This window comes from Balaenoptera physalus (genome assembly GCF_965194825.1).
Source record: "Balaenoptera physalus genome assembly, chromosome: 4".
Taxonomy (NCBI): Eukaryota; Metazoa; Chordata; class Mammalia; order Artiodactyla; family Balaenopteridae; genus Balaenoptera; species Balaenoptera physalus.
In genome coordinates, this window is record NC_138891.1 from 24,492,366 (window position 1) to 24,515,787 (window position 23,422).

At 42.0% G+C, this 23,422-nt stretch overlaps 1 long non-coding RNA gene across 2 annotated transcripts; it reads left to right on the top strand.

Moving 5' to 3' along the window:
* Positions 1 to 6,555: 6,555 nt before the first annotated feature.
* Positions 6,556 to 12,009, top strand: LOC309660548. 2 transcript variants are annotated; one of them, XR_014263450.1, is made up of 2 exons: positions 6,556 to 7,963; positions 11,466 to 12,009. It is a non-coding gene; the product is annotated as an uncharacterized lncRNA (long non-coding RNA). The 2 variants fall into 2 exon arrangements; XR_014263451.1 differs by having other exon boundaries at positions 11,471 to 12,009.
* The last annotated feature ends 11,413 nt before the right edge of the window (positions 12,010 to 23,422 follow it).

Genomic DNA, 23,422 nt, shown 5'->3' on the forward strand with positions numbered 1-23,422 from the left:
CCCACCCACCCCCCTTTCTTTTATGAAAAGATAACTCAGCTAATTCACCTCAGAGGCTACATTAAGTTGGAATTTTCTTGTGTGCAACACATGAGACACACAGGAGCTGGATCGCCTATATTTAGCCCTTTTCCTCCCTGGCATGGTGACCATCTTGCCAGTAAAAGTGACTGTAAGCCAGCATCCCTTGACACAAGGAAGAAGGAGGGGCAGTGGGAAAGACTAAAAGCAAAGTGCAATTCCACATCAAAGCTTACTTCTAATCATACCCTTGCACCAAAGACTAACTCGGGGAGAATGTGAGAGCGTGGAAGCTTTCCTTTAGAAAAAATTCCAGAGAGAATGTGTTTGACTAATTCTTCCCTGTTTCGGAAGAGGCGGACTATTGAAATATTGTGTCATGAGGACGTGTCTGCACTGGCCCCGCGGTGTGTGCACCTCTCCCCAACTCCACAGTCTAGGTGACCTCAGTAGCTTGGATTGGAAAGCAGTGGGTGTATCTGCATCACGAAAATTGGCAAATCCTACAAATCAGGTTTGTTTTTTTCTAGAGAGAGGGTTGTTAAGCATTACCAACTTTTCACTGACTTGTCCCTGGAACATACTGTGTCTGGTTAAGTTATGACTCTGCCCGGGACCCCACAAGTTCTGCCCCAAGACTTGCTTCTGTTTGCAGGGGGTGGGCAAGGCTGCAGGGGAGAAACCAGCTAAAGAGTCACAAGCCACTGCCCATGGGAGATACTCACCAGCCAGAGAAGCTGAGAAATGCCAGGGAAAGCTGGATGCAAGGCTACCAATATCTGAAAGATGACCGTAAGAGAACGTGAAAGAGAGGCAACCACCAAAACCAGAACAAAAGGAAAGAAAGGCAGGGAGAGGAAAACGGTCCAAGTGGTCTGTAAGTTCACTACAAAACTTTACTTAACGTCCTAAGATGTCCTGTGGAATCATCACTCCACAATAAGGATTCATTAAAAATGTGACAAAGCTAATGTGGACATGTGATTTGATGGAAGTTACTTCACGTTAATGGGATCTGCCACCTCTTCCATGTGCACTGACTTAAAGCAAATGTGATTCATTCCTCTGCAAAAATACAAAACACACAGAGTTAAAAGTGTCCCCCACAGGTTCCCAAGAAAGACTTCCTTCTTCTAGGAGTTCTGTCCTTCAGGCACAAACATCACCCCAAGCATCTGCCACAAACCTAAGCCATAGACCCCAAGACCACACTTATGAGCTGCTGGGCTGCTGAACGTCACTCAGAAGACATTAGAACTCCCTCCTGCCTAGTAAGTTCCCCCTTCAGAAACTTGTGAGATTGGAGGATCAGGTATTAGGGTGGGTGGTAGGCTGATTAATAGCCCCCAGAGATATTCATGTCCTAATTCCTGGTCAGTGTTAACCTTATATGGCAAAAGGGACTTTGCAGATGTGATTAATTTAAGAATCTCGAGTCTGCCTGTGGCTGTCAGTTCCATTCCAGTGCTACAGGAGTTCCAGCACCACGTGACTGACTGATTGGTGGCTTTCAGTTTTAGGTCTTGGAGACAAAGTGGAAAAAAAAAAAAAGGATCTTGAGATACGGAGATTATCCTGCATTAATAATCACAACCCTCCTTCTGAGAGGGATGCAAGAGTCTGTCAGAGAAGGCTGTGGGATATAGGGAAGCAGATGCCATTGGTGGAATTACCCACATTGAAGATGGCGGAAGGGGCACTAAGCTACCAGAAACTGAATAAAGCAAGGAAATGGATTCTCCCTGGATTCTCAAGAAGCAACCAGTCTGGCCAACAACTTGACTTTTAGCCCAGTGAAACAGATTTTGGATTTTTGGAATCCAGAGCTATAAGTGAATAAATTTGTGTTAAGTCATCAACTTTGTGGTAATTTGTTACAGCAGACATAGGAAACTAATACAAGGTACAACATATTTTTTCTGGCCTTGGAATTAAAGAACTTCCAGAGGCTTTAGGAGAATTAGGAAAATACAGAGGTCAATTATTCTGCAAAGGAATAACTATAAATTGTGTTAATTAGCAAAGGATGCCCCCTATTCTCCAATCCTGACCTTGACCCCTGCCCCAGGGGAGGGCAGGGTTTTTTTTAGGCCTTTTGGGAGGAAGGACATGAGAAGAAGGAGAAAGAGGTTACATGGCAGCCTACCCAACAGCCACCTCTTCTTCTTCATTGCACACGGATGCCAAATATTGCTCAGGGAAGCTGCATGCCCTTGCCTAGGGAACGAATCTTGATTGGTCTAAGCCCAGCATCCCTTTTGCCAATAATTGGTCTAGGCATGGTCATGTGACCTCTTCCTGGCCAATGAGAAGTGAACAGATGCCTGTTGAGATGCTTTTTGGATGGATTTTTTGGGCATTGTTCTAAATAAAAAGAACCACATGAAAAAGAAGTCCTTTTGCCCACTTCTTGTTTAATGTTTAAGTAAGAAGATGACGATGATGCCTTGCCCTGAGGTGGCCATCTTGAGACCACAGGGTATGAGCTTGAAGATAACAGCTAACACATGAGGCAGAGTGGCAAGATGGAAAGGGCCTGGGTTCTTTTTTTTTTTTTTTTTTCAGCCTCGCCCCAGACCCTTGACCTTGAGAGCACAGAGGCCTAACCACTGGACCACCAGGGAATTCTCAGGGCCTGGGTTCTTCATGATACTATTGAGCTGTCAAACCTACCACCCTCAGACTTCTGAAGAACATAATAGGCCTCTTAAGGCTTAGATTTGCACTGATAGTCAAGATTATGGTTACTTGCTGCCAAACACACTTAAAGAATAAAAGAAAGAAGAAGGAAGATGGAAATCCAGAGGAATGCACATCATGCTTTTACAGAAGTGGGCTGTCAGAAAACAAACGCATAGAAGCAGAGAACAGAGGAGCGGTTACCAGAGGGGAAGGGGCGGGAGGTGGAGAGGAGGGTGAGATGGGTAAAGGGGATCAACTGTGTGATGACAGATGGAAACTAAATTTTTGGTGGTGAGTACACTGCAGGGTATCCAGAAGTAGAAATATAATGTTGTACATGTGAAACTTGTATAGTGTTATAAACCAATGTCACTTCAGTAAAAAATAAATCTAAAATTGTTGAAACTTCACCATTGTGTTCAATTTGATGAATTTTGTATCAGGTATATAACTGTGTAACCACCACCCCAATAAAGACATTGAACATTTGAATCACCCTTTTTTTGTTTTACCACGCCACACAGCTTGTGGAATCTTAGTTCCCCAACCAGGGATTGAACCCGGGCCACAGCAGTGAGAGCGCTGAGTCCTAACCAATGGACTGCCAGGGAGTTCCCTGAATCACCCTTTAAAAAAAGAAAGTGGACTGTCAGGCCTACAGTTGCTGCCAAAGCTTTCAAAGTGAGTCCCCAAAGTTGACTGGAGGACGCCCTGTGGGGGGCAGGGGACACCCAACACACCTTTGGCTGGTAGAACTACATCTGTGCACTCTTTGCCCACCTGAAATCCCTTTCCAAACCCTGGGGCCGGTTATCCAAGTGACAGACAAAGCGTTATTTACTTAGGGTACCAGCACCAGAAGCATGAGAAAAGCATGCAATAGCAAAAATCATAGTCGTCATAGGAAACATTTTTAAAATTTTTAAAATTTCTTACCCTCCTTCAGAACTTAGTGTGATTTGGATTTGGATTATAAATGGCCAGAGGCACAATACTTTTGGTGCTCAGAATCTCAAGCAATGGAATCACAGAGGGGTTCACTGTACCTAGGGCCAGGCTGCTTGGGTTTGAATCCTGTTCTGTCACTTACTAGTTCTACAACCTTGGATGAGTTGCTTGACTTTTTCTTTTTTTTTTTGCCTTCGTTTTCCCATCTCTAAAATAGGGTAATGCTGCTAATACTAGCACCTACATCTTAGGGTTGTTGTGAGGCTTAAATGAGTGTATCTAAACATGGTGTTTAGACAGTGCCTGGCACAGAGCAGGTGCTTTATGTTGAGAAGCTGTTGCTGTTAACATTATAGTGAGAACCTCTAACGACCTCAGTGTGGCCCTGGCTCTCTGCCGTCTGGTCATAGGGAAGTGACTTGACCCAAGGCCTACCAGACAGAGGCCACTCGAGGTTGTGTGACTGACAGCAGTGGGACTCCCCTTATCATTTGCTGAGAGCCTGTGAGCTGCTGCTCCTGTGACTTAGGTCAGAGGCATGAGAGGAGCATTAGGGTCCTAGGACACTAACCAATGGGCCGCCAGGGAATTCCCTGAATCCCCAGGGACACTTTACCTCTGTCTGCCCCCCACTCCCACTCCCATGGGATCACAAGAGCCAGTTGCTTCCCACCTTCACTTGGTAGCCGTGGGTTTCTGTACTTGTACCAGAAGCTACTCTTGACTGGTATGGTTACCTGGTCAAGACCCGGCCTAGGTCTGTGCAGAATTGCTCTTACTTGCTCCTGATATGATTAAAAATGCCACTGGACCACTATGAATCTTGAGCTAATTTCTTTATTATTTGTCCTGTAGTTGGGGTGAAATGAACAGTAATTCCTCTTATAAGGTGAGAGTCTTGAAAAAAAATTTTAAGTAGCATTTTTTTTCCTATTAGAAAGTAATACAAGATGAAGCAAGATTGATCATGGGTTAAAAATTACTGAAATTCAGTGATGGGTAGATAGTGAAGAGGGGGGTATCACAATTTTTTCTATTTTTTGTTTATGTTTTAATTTTTCAAAAACTAAAGGTTCAGAAAAAAAAATATTCATTGGATAAAATTAGTAAAAAACCAAATACAAAAAAGAAACACTGTCTTAAGCAAACCATTTATATTTTGGTAGATTTTGGTGGATACATTTAGTGGACTGGTTATATATTTGGTGGATTTGGTGAACTGTGGTGGAGAGATACATATTGGTTTTTAACCACTCTGGGGTCACAGTATATATATTGTTTGAGAATGTGTTTTCCATTTAACAATGCGTTATAAGCATCTTCCCGTGCCAAAAAATTCCTTGTTAATCATTTCTACAACTGCATTTCATTCCATAGATGCACCATAATTTAACCAATCCTCTGTTTTGATTATCACTATTTTTTCAGTTTTTCCTTATTATAAATAATCCTGTAATGAACATCCTTGTAGCTATCTTGCAACATCTTTAATTATTATTTATCTTTGTCCTAGGATAAACTCCTAGAAATGGAATTTGGGGTATACATAATGTTAAGGCTTTGGATAAACATTGCCAGATTGACCTCCAGAAATGTTATACCAGGGTTGCACTCTCATGAACCATGGGCTGTGATCTTCTGATAAGATAATAGAAAACTATTAGAATCAAAGGCTCGGTGGCCAGCTACCTCCTCAGCCTGCTTGTTGCTAGGTTGCCATGTATCAGGAACAGGTACTACTAGGATGTATGATTCAGTATTTCCATTAGGAAAATGCAAAGAATGTAATTTGAGACCTTTAAGGTCAGTTCAGACCTTATCTGATCCAGCTTCCGAATATTACAGATGAGAAAATTCAGCCCCCAGGTCCTACAGTTAATCGAAAACTTTCTGGAATTTCTGTGCTACAGAAGACTTATTGCAATGATGTAGCCTAATAATAACAGCTAACGTCTGTTGAGCACTTACTCCATGTTTTTCATGATTCATTATTTGGTCCCTCCCCATTTTACATTTGAGAAGTCACTTGTCGGTCACAATAATCTAAAAACTGAATATAGATCAAACTAAAAATTATATACAGGAGGATGGGGGAGGGATGTATTCATGTGGTTTAAAGTAGCAAGTAAGAGGACGAAATCTTCATCCTTCACACAGGGTATTCAATCAGAACAAAAGTGATTTATTAAAAATAAATTATTTAGCAATATGGATACACTCAAAGAAGCAGCTAAAATAGATGAAATGGGTTATCTTTGGGAAATAGGAATAGAGGGAGAAGGGGACCAGAGAGCTGTGTTTTTCACAATTGACCTTGTAGAACCATTTGACTTTTTAAAATTATGGATGTTTACCACTTCACTAAAAATAAAAGCTAAAGCGACAGAGAAGAAAAAAAAAAAAAAGAAGGCACTAAGAGGTGAAGTAACTAGACAAAGGACACACAGCAAATACTTTGAAGATCCCGGATTCAAATCCAGGCAAATAACGTCCAAAACCCCAATTTAACCACCAGCACATCCCTTATTTTTAATCCTGGAAGGGAAACTGAACCAATAATTCCTTTCAGGGACTTCCCTTGTGGCTCATTGGTTAAGAATCCACCTGCCAATTCAGGGGACACGGGTTCGATCACTGGTCCAGGAAGATCCCACATGCCATGGAGCAATTAAGCCCGTGTGCCACAACTACGGAGCCTGGGCTGTAGAGCCCGCGAGCCACAACTACTGAGCCCACGTGCTGCAACTACTGAAGCCTGCGCGCCTAGAGCCTGTGCTTCGCCACAAGAGAAGCCACCGCAATGAGAAGCCCACGCACCTCAACGAAGAGTAGCCCCCGCTCGCCGCAACTAGAGAAAGCCCGCACGCAGCAGCGAAGACCCAACGCAGCCAATAAATAAATAAATAAATAAATAAATACATAAATAAATAAAATTCCTTTCAGGCCAGGCTGGTCCCCACCCCGTTTTCCAGGAGCACACGTGTGACCGGAATCTTGTCGCTGCTATTCTATACCTCCACCTCCCCTCACGCCTGTCACTGCTCACTTCCTCCTAATGGAAGGATTTTTATGGAACTTCATGTTTCTTAAACTTCTTTTCTGATCGATAATAGAAACTACTATTCCTTCTTTTTTTTAAGGGTTTTTTGATGTGGACCACTTTTAAAGTCTTTATTGAATTTGTTACAGTATTGCTTCTGTTTTATGTTTTGGTTTTTTGGCCGTGAGGCATGTGGGATCTTAGCTCTGCGACCAGGGATCGAACCCGCCCCCTGCATTGGAAGGCGAAGTTCTAACCACTGGACCGCCAGGGAAGTCCCAGAAACTACTATTCTCAAAGCAAACCCTCTCCGGGTAGAACCCGAGGGGACAATGTTTGTGATTTCCCCCTCGTTAATCCAGTTAGAGCTGGATGTCCAAACTTTTAGCTCTTCCGCAGCACTGGAAACGATGATAGACACGCAGCAATTGTATGTTGTGAATGGTTACTAATTGACAGCTCTTCCTGGGGTCTTCCTGTCAAAAAAGAAAAAGTCCTGGCCACTCCTGGACTATTATTTGCTTAAAACAATGAAAGCCCTCACAATAGCAGGGGAAACTGTTACTGGACCAGGAAAGCAAGTAACCAGCAAATAATCCCCAGGTCTCTTTGGAGCAAACCAAGGCAGAATTTTAAAAGCTCTTTCCTCCTTGCGTCTTCCAAGGTGGAAAAACCTAATGAATTACATCACCTGGGCAGGGTTGCAAGGCTGGCAACAAGGTCATGGCCACAGCGCTCACAGAAAGGGAAGGCACAGGTGAAGGACCCACTTATAACAAAAGTCCTTCCCTTCAACTTTTTTCCCCCTTCCAGACCTAACTTACGCTTCAAATTCTGAAGGAGAACTTAGTCATTAAAGAACAAGACAGCCACCAGAAGATTACAATCTTATAATAATAATACTTTTGCCGTGTACCCACTGCCTCACCCCACCTTATGAATCATCCAACCACTACTCTTTGTCTGGCCTTTTCTCAGCTCGTTTCCTTACTTCTGTCAATTGCCAATTTTTTTTTCTGCTGGAGGAAAAACCTCACTTTGAGTTAATCCTCTGTCTCTGGTGCCAAAGCCTGCCTGCAGCACAGCTCAGGTAGGGTGCGTCTTAATCATCTGTAGCAGAAAGGAGCCGTGGTTGACAGGTTCTGTGATGTCTGGGACTTGGAGCTGGGGGACAGAGAGCCTGGACACCCTTCCCTTTCTCCAGGGCATCAGCACAAAGTCAGCCATACAGCCCACTTGCCAAGTCACCCACTTCCGGCTGAAGCTCAGAAGGTAATTTTAAAAAGGATGTTAAGAAAGCAGGATAGAGAGTAACCGGGTCAAACGAACTAAATTGTCTTTCCCTATCCGTGTGTTTTGGTGGGCTGTGCTGACATATCTTAATGGATATTAATTAAACATCATTATTTCCGTCAAAGTGCACCATGCTGTCTCCAACATCGCACGTTACCGGGAATGGTGCCTGTTGACAGCTCGGATGAGCCCCATGGTTCTCAGGCTCTGCATCTTTCCCAGGCTCTCCTCTGTCTTCACTCTTTTCTCCGCTTCACCATCATCACAGACCTTCATTCAGTCCTACCTGTTGCCTTTATCATCGGTGGTTTCGTTAGGATTTCTCAAAGTTCTTGAACGTGGGTCAGCCATTTTTATGTTTTTTGAAACTCTCAAAGCTATGAACAAGTAAATAAACATTCAGAAACACCTCTCAGAGATACAGGTGACCCTCACCTGTATTCTACATGTGGCATTGAATTCAAAATTGGTGACGAAAGTTTGGCTTTAAGAAGTGTAGAGATTCTAGGCTGAATTTGAAAAAGATAAAGTAAATAATCAGTCTCTTCTTGTAAACGGTCACTGTCATTGATAAAATTAACCAGACTGAAAGATAGTAGAGAGAAATGGATAAGCATGTGAACTCTAGGATCAGACCTGCCTGGGTTCAAATTCCACCTTGTACTAGCTGTGTGACCTTGGTCAGGTTACCTAAGGTCTCTGCATCTGTAAAATGGAGGTGAGCAAAGTAACATATCTCACAGGATTGTTGTGATGATTAACAATATTTTTATAATTATTAATTTAATAGTAGGAAATCATATAAAGTACTTATAAAAGTGTCGACACATGGTAAGCACAGAAGAAGTGTTAGCTATTAACACTTTCAGAGGGGCACAAGATGCCAGGAGAATGTGAATGATTTTGTTAATGAAGCCAGTCCTTTGTTCATAGAGTTTTCCCAGAAGATGGGCTCATCCTTGCCCCCTGAAATTTGCTACCAGCAGATACTAGTCATCCTAGAGTTTGTGTTAACAATTCCATGCTTATTAACAATAAACTCTTATTAACAATAAACCAACGTTTGGCCTAACAGTATATACATATACTCTAGGCTTAATGGTTGTGCTAAGTAACTTCCAGGAATTTTCCTTTAGTCCTCTGTGCCCCAGGCTTGGGAGTGGTCTCTATAGGACAAAAGGAAAGGTCATGATTCCTTCTTTTACCCACAGACAGGAGCCAAGTATTAAATTTTCCCTGGGATACATGTGCACACACACACACACACACACACACACACACACACACACACACGGTCTTACGTGTGTGTAATGCTGAACAATTTATAAAGAACTTTCAAATACACCTTCCTTCCATCCTTGGAATAACACTTTGAAAAAAGCAAGGCAGCTTTTCTTACTTTCAGCCCCATGCGTGTGGAACTTGATGCTTAGTATAGTTCAGTGACTTAATCGTTCACCAACCATTCCCCTGTGATTCTGCAAATTTTCACACCTCCTAGGCTGGTCTGTGCTCTCTCTTCTGCCTAACATATCCCTCATCTTCTTCAAGGATTAGCTCAAAAGTCACATCCTCTGTGACAAGCCTTCCCACCCAGCCGTGTACCCACTGCCTCCCCTGAGCTCCCAGAGGAAACTTCTATTACAACACAGCTTGTGGGGAGGTGGCGCCCTGAGCTCCAAAAGGGAAATGCCCAGGCTTGACTCTCTAGTCCTCCCCTTGCTAGCTGGGTGACCTTGGGCAAGTCCCAGCCAGACCCGGGCTCTGTGTCTTCTTGAGTAAAATGAGGATACTATATCTACCATTTATTATCTACATGTTTCAGGCGCTTTACCGATTAGCTCGCTTATTCCTCTCCAAAGCCCTAGAAGAAGGGATTATTCTGCTGTGTCTTACAGAGCTCTCAGGCTTGGACAAGTTTTGACTCCGGGCTATTTGACTCCATTTCTTTCTAGTAGATTATGCTCCACGTTTTAAACAGGAATGATTCTTTTGTGATTCCCACTGCTCTAGTCTTTGAGAAGGTAAAATAGGTAAGTATGTCAACAGCTTTGTGACTCAGTGGTTGGGTTGCTCTCCTTCTTTTTCTGCCCTGTCACACAGTCCTAATTGTCCTTCACCAGGGTGGTCTAACATGTGTGGCCTCAGAGTGGTCCTCGAAATACATCACAGACATAGAACGTTTGCATCAGCTAGTGACTGACTCTGGAAAATAGTGACTCTTAATCTTTCTAAACATACACAGACACAAAAACACACAGACACACTTTTCAAGTTGTGAAAAACAACAGACATGCCTAAAAATGGACAAAACATAGAATGCAAGCTTGAAGAATTATGATAAAGTAAAAATCCATACAACTATCTCCCAGGTCAAGAAATAGCTCATCACCATAAATAAGCTATAAGGATATATTGTGCAACATGGAGAATATAGACAATATTTTATAATAACTATAAATGGAATATAACCTTTAAAAATTGTGAATCACGGGACTTCCCTGGTGGTCCAGTGGCTAAGACTCCACGTTCCCAATGCAGGGGGCCCGGGTTTGATCCCTGGTCAAGGAACTAGATCCCACATGCCACAACTAAAGATCCTGCAGGCCACAACCAAGATCCCGCGTACTGCAACTAAGACCTGGCACAGCCAAATAAATAAATATTTTTTTAAAAAATTGTGAATCACTATGTTGTACACCTGAAACTTATATAATATTGTACATCAACTACACCTCAATTTAAAAAAAAAGAAATAGCTCATCACCAGCAACCAGAAGCCCCATCATGCCCCCTCCCAATCACCGTCTCTTCTACCAGAGGTAACTACTACCTGGACTTTTATGGAAATCACTTGTTTGCTTTTCTTTTTTTTTTTTAATAAGACAAATGATCTGGCATCATTTTTTTGACTTTTTCTTTCTTTTTTTTAAAAAATTATTTATTTATTTATTTATTTATTTATAGCTGTCCTGGGTCTTCGTTTCTGTGCGAGGGCTTTCTCTAGTTGCGGCGAGTGGGGGCCACTCTTCATCGCGGTGCGCGGGCCTCTCACTATCGCAGCCTCTCTTGTTGTGGAGCACAGGCTCCAGACACGCAGGCTCAGTAATTGTGGCTCACGGGCCTAGTTGCTCCGCGGCATGTGGGATCTTCCCAGACCAGGGCTCGAACCCGTGTCCCCTGCATTGGCAGGCAGATTCTCAACCACTGCACCACCAGGGAAGTCCTGTTTGCTTTTCTTAATAGTGTATTACCCAATAGGCATTCCTAAACACTATACAGTAAGTCCTCTTCACACGAACCTTCAAGCTGCGATCTTTCAAAGATGCGAACGTGCGTTCCCATGTCCAATCACATAAGTTAGTTCACCTGTCTGGAAAACATTGTCACATGCATGCATCCTCTACAAGTGGTTGTGCTTTTGTGTACTTTACTGTATAGTACTGTATAGAGCATAGTAGTACAATATCTTTATTTCAAGCTCAGGATGTCCAGAAGCAAGGGTAAAAGCAGTGGTGATGTAAGCTGGTACTGCTAAGAAGCGCCAAGAGAGACAAGAGGAAGAAGCAACTGAAGAACTGAAGAGATTCACAAAGCAGGAAACGGCAAGGGGATTTTCTTTATTTGAGGAGGCACTGTTAGTTTTTGAGGCACAGGACCCGAATGTAGAACTGTACACAAAGGTTGCAGCAGCTGTTCAAAATGCAATTCAGTGCTACTATGTCATCTATGACGAAAAAAAAGAGCTACTAGCCAGACATCACTGGATTGTTTTTTCAAGAGGGTAGATAGAATTGAATCCAGCAAGGAACCAGAATCTGTGCCATCAAAGTCAGGTGTGAGTGAAATTGCAGCTTGCCCTCTGTCTCCAATCACTGACCTTCCTTCAGCTCTACCATCTCCCTCCTCCAGTCAGTAACTCTTCTTGCCTGTTCATTCGATGCCAGCCCCTGTATGCCAGCTGTTGTACTGTACTACTGCACTTTTCACGGTACTGTACTGTACGATTAAAATTGTTTTCTTTATTTTTTGTGTTTGTTTTTTATGTATTACTTGCATGAAAAGTATTATAAACCTATTAAAGTACACAGCCGATTGTGTTAGTTGGATACCTCGGCTAACTTTGTTGGACTTACGAACAAACTGGACTTATGAATGTGTACTCAGAATGGAACTCATTTGTATATAGGGGACTTACTGTAGTTACATCTTGCCTCTTATTGAACTTTGTATAAATGGGGTCATATGATACCCAGAGTCAGGCTGGGTCAGGCTTCTTTTACCCAACATCATGTTTGTGAGAGCCACCCATGTTCTGTGTAAATGGGATTTGTTCTTTTTCATGGCTGTATAGTATTCTGTTGCATGACTATACCACAATTTACTTACCTGCTATGGATAGACATGGGGATTGATTCTTCCACTTTGGGGCTATAATGAAGAACAGTGTGAAGACGCCTAGGATATTGAGTCCAGTGGTCTTTTTCACTAATCCACAGGTGCTTTCTATGTCTCTACTGTCCAGAAGTGATGCTTTCTCCCCAACACACACCACGCCACCCCCTACCACATCATCTGCTGTTTAGCCTGGAAATGGCAAAACATTACAGTACAAGCTGGGAACCAAAAGCTATTGAAGAAATAAGAGGTCAAAGACTTTCCAGAGGCCTCCCTTCCTTTCTGCTTCAGATTTGACTCCTGATAACCATAGCAACAACAACAACAAATACTTGAAAGCATGAAAAGAATTGTTATTCATTTCCTCTAGGTCTTGGGGTGGTGGTGGGGAATAGGAGAGAAAGTGTTGACCTTGTCAGTACTGCTGGTGAGGCCGGGCCCAGGTTCATTAAAAACCTCAAGCAGGGTTGGGGGTTGGGGGAGGGGGGGTGGATCCACTTCTGCACAAGGGGAGGGGAAAGGGCTGGGCTTCTGCTCCTTTGCAGGACCTGATCCACAGCCAGTTTTCAGATAATCTGGGGGCGAAGGACAGCGAGGCCGGCAGCAAAGAGGCTCATTCTAGCTGCAGGCCATGCAGGAAGCTGGCCAGGCTGGCTGGGTTACCAGTTCACGCTATCAGCTTGGCTCCTAGAAGGTGGGCCTGGGTGAGCTAGAGGGAGTGTCTCCCACCCTGCTCACGCCAAGAGGTACCGCAGTGGAGGGGGGTGTATCTGACCCAGTGGGCTTCTTACTGGGGAAATGAAACATGGAAGCTTAAAGCAGTTTACAAATGACAAGGTTCTAGTAAAATAAGACTTCCCTTCAGGGCCTGAACCAGCCCACGAATCTCCCTCCTCAACTCCAAGTTTCCTGGGTCATCTGGCAGAGAAACCATCCAGCTGCTGTCATTTATTTTGCATTTTCATTGTTTCAGTACGTTGGACTTCAATTTTTTTCGACAATACACCGCTGGCAGAAACATAATTGGTACCATTTTTCTGGAGGGCTTTTTGGTAACAAGAATCAGAAACCTGGAAAACAAGCTTTCCCTTTGACCCAGCAATTCTACTTCTAGGAAGCCATCCTAAGGGAATAATCAGAAATAGACACAAGAATATTCATCACAATATTGTTTATAATATGGAAAAACTGGAGCCAACCCAGACAGACACAATAAGGAACCAGTTAAGTAAATCTCTGGACATCGTTATAGGAATGTTATCAAAGAATGTGTAAAAGCACGGAGTGGTGTTAACTCATATTATAACATGATGGTTAGCAGTATGATCCCAAAGGGGAAAAAAGACTGAAAGGATATCCGTCTTCGTAGAAACACGCTTATGGGTTCATGTGTAATTACAGAATCAGTGTATACTATGTGTAATGTTTTAAAATCTTTACTTTTTTTATTGCAAAGTTAATACATGCTCATTGAAAAGAATTCAAAGTTTTTATTCAAGGCCACTCCTTGGGAGTAACCACTGTCAACAGTTTGGTCTATTCCCTTCCAGACCTATTTATATTTTCAAGTGTTTTACAAAACAAACATCCTTAATTCTCTCAATAACCCCTGTGGTATAGTATTTTTATTTTCCCGATTTTTAGAGCTAAAGAAACAGACTCAAAATGGTTAAATCTGGAACACCTTCACCATCTTCTGGAATACAAAATGGACGTGAACATGAAGAGTCATATCCTTGGCTAGTCCTAGACCACTTTGTATTGTCAGTTCTTGGGCCCTTGGGAGGTGAGATTTGGAAGAGGTGCTGGCCTTCAACCCCATCACAGTGCAGGAGTTCCCTTTGCTCCATTCGGAGAGGTGACCCTCCAGTCACTTCTAGCATATGCCCAGTGACGGGGTGAAGGACAGCCTCCTTCACTTCCTGGAGCTGAAACCTACCCCCTGCGATTTGAATTCCTTGGTCCCAGTTTCTCTTCTGAGTCCAAGTCCTACTGGTGAGTCCTGGCAAACCCAGCAAGGTATTTACCCAGAAGCAGCTGGAGGCAGCCTTCTAGGGGGAAAATGCAGTCAGGATGAAGGAAGAAGTTGCTAGGTCAAAGGTTGGACCAAGGGTTGGATCTGAGAGCCAGCTTCCAGGCCTCAAATAGAAAATGAGTCAAATGAACTGGGGCCTGAAGGAATTTAAAAAAAAAAAAAAAAACAGTTCAGAAGTTGCCTGTGCATTAGAGCAAGCATGCTGGTGTTGGACTGCATCCAACATCTAGCCCTGCAGAGAGTCGGGCTAGACACTCTGGAATGATGCAGACATTCACTCGTTCTCCCACATAAGAGCACTCCACATGTTTGCACTGCACCCCTCCCCGCATCATGACTCACCTTAATCTTCTCTTCTAAACACCCCTGCAAGGATCTCAGTGTCCTTTCCCATCCAGTTACTGTTTCTGGATATATGGTGCATTGAATCTTGTCCTTGTTAATTTGTTTTGTTTTGTTTTATGATTTTTTAAAATTAATTAATTAATTTATTATTTATTTTTGGTTGCATTGGGTCTTTGTTGCTGTGCGCTGGCTTTCTCTAGTTGCGGCGAGCGGGGGCTACTCTTCATTGAGGTGTGCGGGCTTCTCATTGCGGTGCTTTCTCTTGTTGCAGAGTACGGGCTCTAAGCATGCGGGCTTCAGTAGTTGTGGCACACAGGCTCAGTAGTTGTGGCTCGCGGGCTTAGTTGCTCTGTGGCATGTGGGATCTTCCCGGCCCAGGGCTCGAACCCGTGTCCCCTGCATGAGCAGGTGGGTTCTTAACCACTGCACCACCAGGGAAGCCCTGTTAATTTGGTTTTAGTTAGCCATGTAAACTAGTCAGTTTCTTCCACTCACCCACAATCTACCATGTTAGCTAGGTGGCAGCCTGGTAAGTTTGCATCTTCTTTGGAGCTACAAAGGAATGCACTCTAAAGGCTGGATGGTCTTCACCTGTAAGGAAAGCAGACTTTTTAATGAAAAAGCTGCTTGACCCTTAGGTCTTATTCTTTCCTTGGGCTTCCTCCTGAATTAGTGGAACTATAAGGAGGTTAGTTGATGATACCAAACCATAGAGTGAAATACTTGATGCTGAACCCCAAGTGGTCTTTTCACCTACACACACACACACACACACACACACACACACACATATATATATATATATATCTGCCAAATAGGCAGTATCCAAATGAGATCCAATGTCTTAGGTTGATGATTTGGCAAGACTGGTAGAAAATTCCAGGTTACAGTCCTTTTATAAATGAGAAGGCAGAGAGTGTGAGGTCTAATGATGTCTAATTTAAATTTTCTAGTCTTTTTATTTCTGATCCAAAACACCCTGCAGAGGAAAATGTCCATCACCTAGCTCTCTGGTGTCTTGAAGACAAAAACCCCCTGAATTGTTACTTGATTGAAGCCAGTCTTTTCATCTTTATAGTCAAGATATAGGCTAATGATAAAAGATGCTAGTAACAATACTATTAAAGTTATAAAACATATCTTTCAAACAATTCACTCATTCATTTGTTCACTCATTCAGTCCTGAAAGATAACGAGCCAGCCATGCACACATCTAGGAAAGAGCATTCCATGCAGCAGAAACAACAAAACCAAAGGCTCTAAGTGCAATTGAGCTTGGGACTTCCTGAGAAAGCAAGAGACCAGTGAAGCTAGAGCATGGTAAGGTGAGGGGAGGAGAGGTAAGAGATGAAGTCATCAGATTGGGCAACTGATTACGGGTCAGGGGAGAGGTCCAGGCTGGAGGTATATATTTGAAGGTCAGCAGCAAATAGATGGTATTTAAAGCCTTGAGATTGGGTGTGAACATCTATTGAGTATGGCCACTGCTCTGGGAGATGTCAACCTTTAGAGATTTGGCATGATGAGACAAGGCTAAAGAGGAATGACTAGAAAAGTGAAAGGACAACCAAGAGTGGAGTCTAGATGTCAAACGAAGAAGGTGCTGCAATGAGGAGAGAGGGATCTTGTGTGTCCAGTGCTGTTGAAAAAGTCTAGTAAGAATAAGGACCAAGAAATATCCAGTGGACTTGGGAGTATGAAGGCCCTTGGGACATCAACAAGAGCTATTTCTATGGAGTAGAGGAGATAAAAACGGTGCTGGAGTGGATGCAAGGGAGGAGGAGCAGTGAAGACAGGAAGGGTAGATAACTCAAGGAGCGTTGCTATGAAGGGAGCAAAGAAACGGGGCAGTAGCTGGGGTCCAGAACATTTTTTTTTTTAAGATGGGAGAAATTGCAGCATGCTTGCATATTGATGGGAATGATCCAGGCAAGAGGGAAAAACTGGCGATGGTGCAATATGCAAGAGTAACAGGGCTTACATTTACCAAAAGACACGTACAAGAATGTTCATAGCCACTTTATTCCTAATAGCCAGAAATTGGAAACAACCGAAATATTTAACAGTAGTTTTCTGGTTATAATTGTTGTGTAACAAGCAATTCCCAAATTTAGAGGCTTAACACAACAGTATATCAGTATTATTATATCTTATGGTTCTGTGGGTCAGGAAATCAGACAAGGCACACATCTTTGCTCTGTGATCTCTGGGGCCTCAGTGGGATGACTTGAAGGTGTGGGGATTGGCAAGGAAGCTCTCTTTGTCTACCCTCAGCCTCTTCACATGGCTAGCTCGGGCTTCTGTGCAACATGGCGCCTTCAGAGTAGTCAGTCTTCTTATATAGCGGTTCCGGGCTCCAAGAGGAGAGAAGCAGAAACTGCCCAACCTCTTAAAAGCTAGGTTTGCAACCAGCTTAGGCTCACCTCCACCATACTCTATTGGCCAAAGCAGTCACAGGCCAGCCCAATTCAAGGAGACAGGGACTCCACTGTCAATGGGAGGAGTGTCAAAGAATTTACAGCCATCTTAAATCTGCCACAATCAATAAAATAGGTAAACAAATTGTTGTGCACTCATACAATGGAATACTGCACAGCAATAAAAAAAAAAGAATTACTGCTACTTGTGGTGAGTGAACCTCACAGGCATAAAGTTAAATGAAATGTCAGGCACAAAAGAAGTACATTCTGTCATATTCCATTTATATGAAGTTTTATTTGCATAATCAATCTAGGGTGATAGAGGTCAGAATAGTAGATACCCTTGAGGGGGTACTTACTTGGATGAAGCATGAGGGAGCCTTCAGGAGTGCTGGAAGTGTTCTTTGTCTTGAATGGTAATAACAGAGCTATATACATATGCAAAAATTCATCAAACCTTGCACTTAAGATTGGTGTGTTTTGCTCTATTTAAAAGTATACATACATTTTAAAAAATCTAAAAGAAAACAAAAATGATGCAGGAAAGAGGAGACAGTTGTTGGAAGGTTGTGTAAGAGGTAAGAGTGGATGGGGTGAGTGCATAGTTTGGCTGGTGTGATAGTAGAAGTTCATGGAATTGCTCTTTGGATGGTTGCTATTTTCTCATTGGAAACAGGTAGCCCGTCAGAAGCTGATACAGAGGAGAGGGAAAGAAGTGGAGAGTTGAAGAGAAGAAAAATTGGCAAGAGCAGTGTGGAATGGAAATGTAGGAGGATTTCCTGGCAGTACTAAATGCCCTAGTAAAGTATTTGGTCATTCATTTAAAGTGAGGCAAATCAGCACGGTTCTGGGTGTCCACATTCACTGACTGCAGGCAGGGAGGTGGACTCCACCCCAGTGGGGGTTTGCTAGGAAAGCACAGTGGAAGGAGGCGAGGACCAGGGAGCTGAGGGTGTATACAAGGCAGTAAGAGCCAGAGAATGAGGGTCCATGGGTGAGGAAGAAAGTGGGGACAGCAAATTATTAGAGTTTTGATAATTAGAGGAAAGGAGCTGAACATATAGCAAGTGAGAAAAGGAGGAAGATTGAAATGGAGGTTGGGGGGAGGCAGAGCTATTGGTAACAACGTGTAAATGCGGGTGTGGCTAAGGCTGTATATTGGGCAGACGAGCTGCATAACAAACACGGAGTTTGCTTCTCGCTCATGCCATAGTCCCATGCTTATGGATGGGGTGGGGGCAAAAGTCAGTTCCCTAAAGTCATTTCCAGTCCTAGGCTCTTTCCACGGCAGCTCAGATTCTAGGCCCACACTCTTCAACACTGAGCACCTGAAACGTGACTTGTGCAACTAAGAAACTGAATTTAAAATTTTATTTATACTTAATTCATTGAAAAATTTGAAAGAATATTTGAGGGGGGAGAGATAAATTGGGAGGTTGGGATTAACATATACACTATATATAAAATATAAATATATAATTATGTAAAATAGATAACCAACAAGGACCTACTGTATAGCACAAGGAACTACACTCAGTATTTTGTAATAACCTATAAGGGAAAAGAATCTGAAAAAGAATATATATATATGTATATACATTTATATATGAAAAGAATATATATATATATATCTGAATCACTGTGCTGTATACCTGAAACTAACATGATATTATAAATCCATTATACTTCAATTAAGTATATAAGATGCTATGGAAGTCCAAGTCCCCTCCCCCCAGGAAAGAATGTTTGGAATGATTTTAGTGTGTGCATCTACTTTATGAAATTATATACAGATCAAGTGTTTTTTATGGGAACTTAGCATCTGAATTGATTTGTGCTAAAAGTGCAAATTACCAGATTCCAAAGACTTAATATGAAAAAAGAATACAAAATACCTCTTTAATAATTTTTATATTGATCACAGGTTGAAATAATAATGTTTTTGGTATATTGGGTTAAATAAAATATATTATTAAAATTAATTTCCCAAGTTTCTTTTTGTGTTTTCTTTTAAAGCAACTACTAGAAAATTTAAAATCACATGTGAGGGCTTCCCTGTTGGCGCAGTGGTTAAGAACCTGCCTGCCAATGCAGGGGACATGGGTTCGAGCCCTGGTCCGGGAAGATCCCACATGCCGCGGAGCAACTAAGCCCATGCGCCACAACTACTTAGCCTGCACTCTAGAGCCCACGAGCCACAACTACTGAGCCCACGTGCCACAACTACTGAAGCCTGCACACCTAGAGCCAGTGCTCTGAAACAAGAGAGGCCACTGCAGTGAGAAGCCCACACACCGCACACCGCAGCAAAGAGTAGCCCGGACTCGCCACAGCTAGAGAAAGCCCATGCGCAGCAACAAAGACCCAATGCAGCCATAAATAAATAAATAAATAAATTTTAAAAAAATAAATTAAATAAAATCACGTGACATTTCTGTTGGACAGTGCTGTTCTAGGGCCTCAGAACCCTCCATTGGACGCTCTCCACCTGGCTGCAGATAATAGAGCAAACAGAGGGCAGTTTCCATATTCCTTTGTGCAGAACTCAGTCACGATGCCACATCTAACTACAAATGAGTAGGGGAAATGTCATCCGCCCAGGAAGGAGAGGAAACAGATTTGGGGAGTCACAGCTGGCCTCTGGCACAGGTAAGGGGAAAGAACGAGATCACCAAAAAGAGGAGGCTGAGGTGCTGGCAGACAGGGATTGGAAAGATTATGCATATGAGTTTTGAAATTACCATGAATTTGGAAAACGTGGCAGAGAACAAAAATCTTTAAGACCCCCAGGGTCTACAGCTGATGCAACAAAGAGGAATATTTAGCAAGTAGAGTTTAGTAAATATTTAGCAAATAGGGTTCAGTGTGTTACCATAAGCAAGTTATTTAACCATTCTGTTTGAGGTTTCCTTATCTTAAAATAGGGATAATAATAATACTACTTATCTTATGGGGTTGTTGCATTAAATGCTAAAATACCTGTAAAGTATTTAGCATGTAGAAATGACAATATAAAACAATTTCCTAATGTAGTACTAAAAGCACATTGGTTTCTCCTTTGTTTATATCTTCTCCTTTGTGTATTTACTTTCATTGGTGTGTGCCTTCGTCTGGCCTTGCCCTCAGATAAATGAAAGCAATCTGTTAATTCTGTTCTAGGACATAATTGTTCTAGGACATGATTCACTAGCAAAAATCACCAGTTCCATGAACATTTATGTTGCCATTCCAAAGAAAGGATTGGCTTTCACCTGATGTGAAATTGATTTAATTGTAGACTGTAATTGGAGAAAGGAGCACACGTTTCTTTTATAAATAGAATAAAAATCTCATTTTCAAAAGGAAAAAGCTTTGTGGGGGAAGAGGGAACTTCTGAGAAGAGGGTGTGGCTACTTTCCAGATCACAGTTGAGGAAATTGCAGCGAATTTTTCCCTGTTGCCTAATAAGGACTTGTATATAAATGGCAAAATGAGGAGAGATGTTGGGCAGTCCTTCCGATGTTCCATTTTTTCCACACCATTTCCAAAGCAGTCCCCAGAGAAATCAGTGGCTTCCGTTAATGTTGTCTATAATAAAATATCGAAGCTGAACTTTCTGCGCATAAGAATTAAATTCGTGCTCTGTAGTACTGTTTGCTTTCCAGAGGGGACATTCCACAAATCACTCTTCAGATCTCGAACCAGAAACTAAGGAGTTCTTTAGACAGTCCTCTAGAATGTGATCGTGCCAGGGAACAGCTGCTGGTCCAAGCTCAGGTTAGGAAAAGAGGTAAGTGATTCTTCGCTCCCGGTAGCTGGATGAGAACAGCAAAACCCAGCCTATCAATTAGAAAGCTCCAACCTGTGCATAATTTTAAAAAAAAAAATCTCTTATAAGTTACTTGTTCTAGGAGAGGGGGATTCTGACCCTTTGTGATGGTTTTGTGAGTTTCCATCCTCCAAGTCTGGCATGCCAAGGCGCTGTTCCGAGCAGTGGGTGGGTCTGTCAGACCTGCCCATCCACCCTCTGTACCAGGAAGTCACAGACAAGTCCTGATTTTAAAAATTAGAACTGAATCCATGCATCTCCAGAACCCGAAACATTTTTAACTTATTAATTTTTCACAGGTTTCATTTACATGGGGCTTCACAGCACTTTCCTGTAAATCCTCACCAAAGCCCCGTAAGGAAGGTGTTCGTGTCCTTACTTTACAGATGAGGGACTTGAATCTTGGAGAGGTTGTGTCTTCCTAAGGTCACGTGGTGATAAGAGGGGAGCAGAGGCTGGGTCAAATCGGCCCTCTTGTGCTCTTGCACAATGCCCACCCTCGCTTGTGATTAAAAACTAAACTAAACCAAAATGAAATTAAGTACTGCTTCCTCATGTAGCTAATTTTATCACAGAATCACTGTGACCAGTGATTCAGAGTACATGTTACCCACTTTCTCAACTAGGTAGTAGCCACAGCCAGCAGTGGCTCCTGCGTACTCCAAGATATTCTCAGTGTCTGAAATCTCTTTTTTTTCAGTTGAAGTACAGTTGATTTATAATGTGTTAGTTTCAGGTGTACAGCAAAGTGATTAAGTTATACATATATACATATCTTTTCTTTTCGAGATTCTCTTCCATTATAGGTTATTATAAGATATTGAATACAGTTCCTTGTGCTATACAGTAGGTCCTTGTTGTTTATCTATTTTATATATATAGTAGAGTATATCTGTTAATCCCAAACTCCTAATTTATCCCTCCTACCCTCCTTTCCCCTTTGGTAACCATAAATTTGTTTTCTATGTCTGTGAGTCTTGATTATTTCTGTTTTGTAAATAAGTTCATTTGTATCATTTTTTTAGATTCCACATATAAGTGGTATCATATGATATTTGTCTTTGTCTGGCTTACTTCACTTAATATGATAATCTCTAGGTCCATCCATGTTGCTGCAAATGACATTATTTTATTCATTTTTATGGCTGAGTAATATTCCATTGTGTATATATACCAATCTTCTTGATCCATTCATCTGTCAGTGGATGCTTAGGTTGTTTCCGTGTCTTGGCTATTGTAAACAGTGCTGCAGCGAATATTGGAACACATATTGGAACATTATCCTGCCTTTCTAGTAGCAACTTTATTGCAGAAACCAAATGTCTCCATTTAGAAGGAGAAGCTCTACTGTACAGAAGAGTCATTTTATAGTACCTAATGAAATTATTGATTCAGGCAAGGATCATCAATTGTTGTTAAAACCTCTATGGAAGGATACTTGATTATTCATAGCCTATTAAAGTGATAACGTTTGGGTTACTTTCTGGTCGCAAGAGATAAAAAACATAACGATATAATGGAGGCATCAGGCTGCTCCCACTTTAACCTAGTGGTCCTCTATCCCATTAGCATGGCTAATGGTGAGATAACCAACTGTATGTGTCTTCTGATGTGATACAATACAAAGCACACAATATAACATATACTGTATTCTAGCCAAGAATGTTTAACTTGAACCTAACCAAATGTTTAGATCTAACTTATTTACTGAAATAAGGGGGATACAGGGACAAGCTAAATAAAAATATGGGGAAACAAACAAATCTAAAAGATGGCACATTCTTTAGGACAGCTGGCCCAGGCTCTTCAACAAATTAGTGTAATAAGAAAAGGGACTCTTCTAGGTTAAAAGACAGTTTAAAAACTTAAATGGAATATGTGGCTCTGGATTGGTTCCTGGTTTGTACAAACCAGCTATGAAGGACATTTTGGGCCAAATGAAGAAATTCAAATATGTGTTAAGTATTGGATAATATTAAGAAATCATCATTAATTTTTTTTAGATGTGAAATGTCATTTTGGGCTACATAGGAAGAAGTTCTTATCCTTCAGAAATGCGTGCTGAAGCATTTAAGTCTGTTTCAGGAGTTTAGAACAACAATCATTTATTTCTCATTCACACTACATCACTATCCCAGGTCAGCGGCCACTCTCTTGTCACCTTCAGTCTGGTATGCAGACTGAAGAAGCACCCCTATCTAGGACTTTGCTTGTCTTTTTGCCAAAGGAAAAGAAAGTTGATGGAACCACACTATGACTCATAAAATGTAGGCTTCGTCTCTACTCGTATTTTATTGACTAAAGTATAAGTTTCATGGCCAAGTCTAGCATCAATGGGATAAGGAAGTATAATTCTCCCACAGGGTGGGGCAGTAGAATTATTTAGAAATCAGTGACAATGGGAACAAAGCATCTCAGCTCTGAGTCATAAC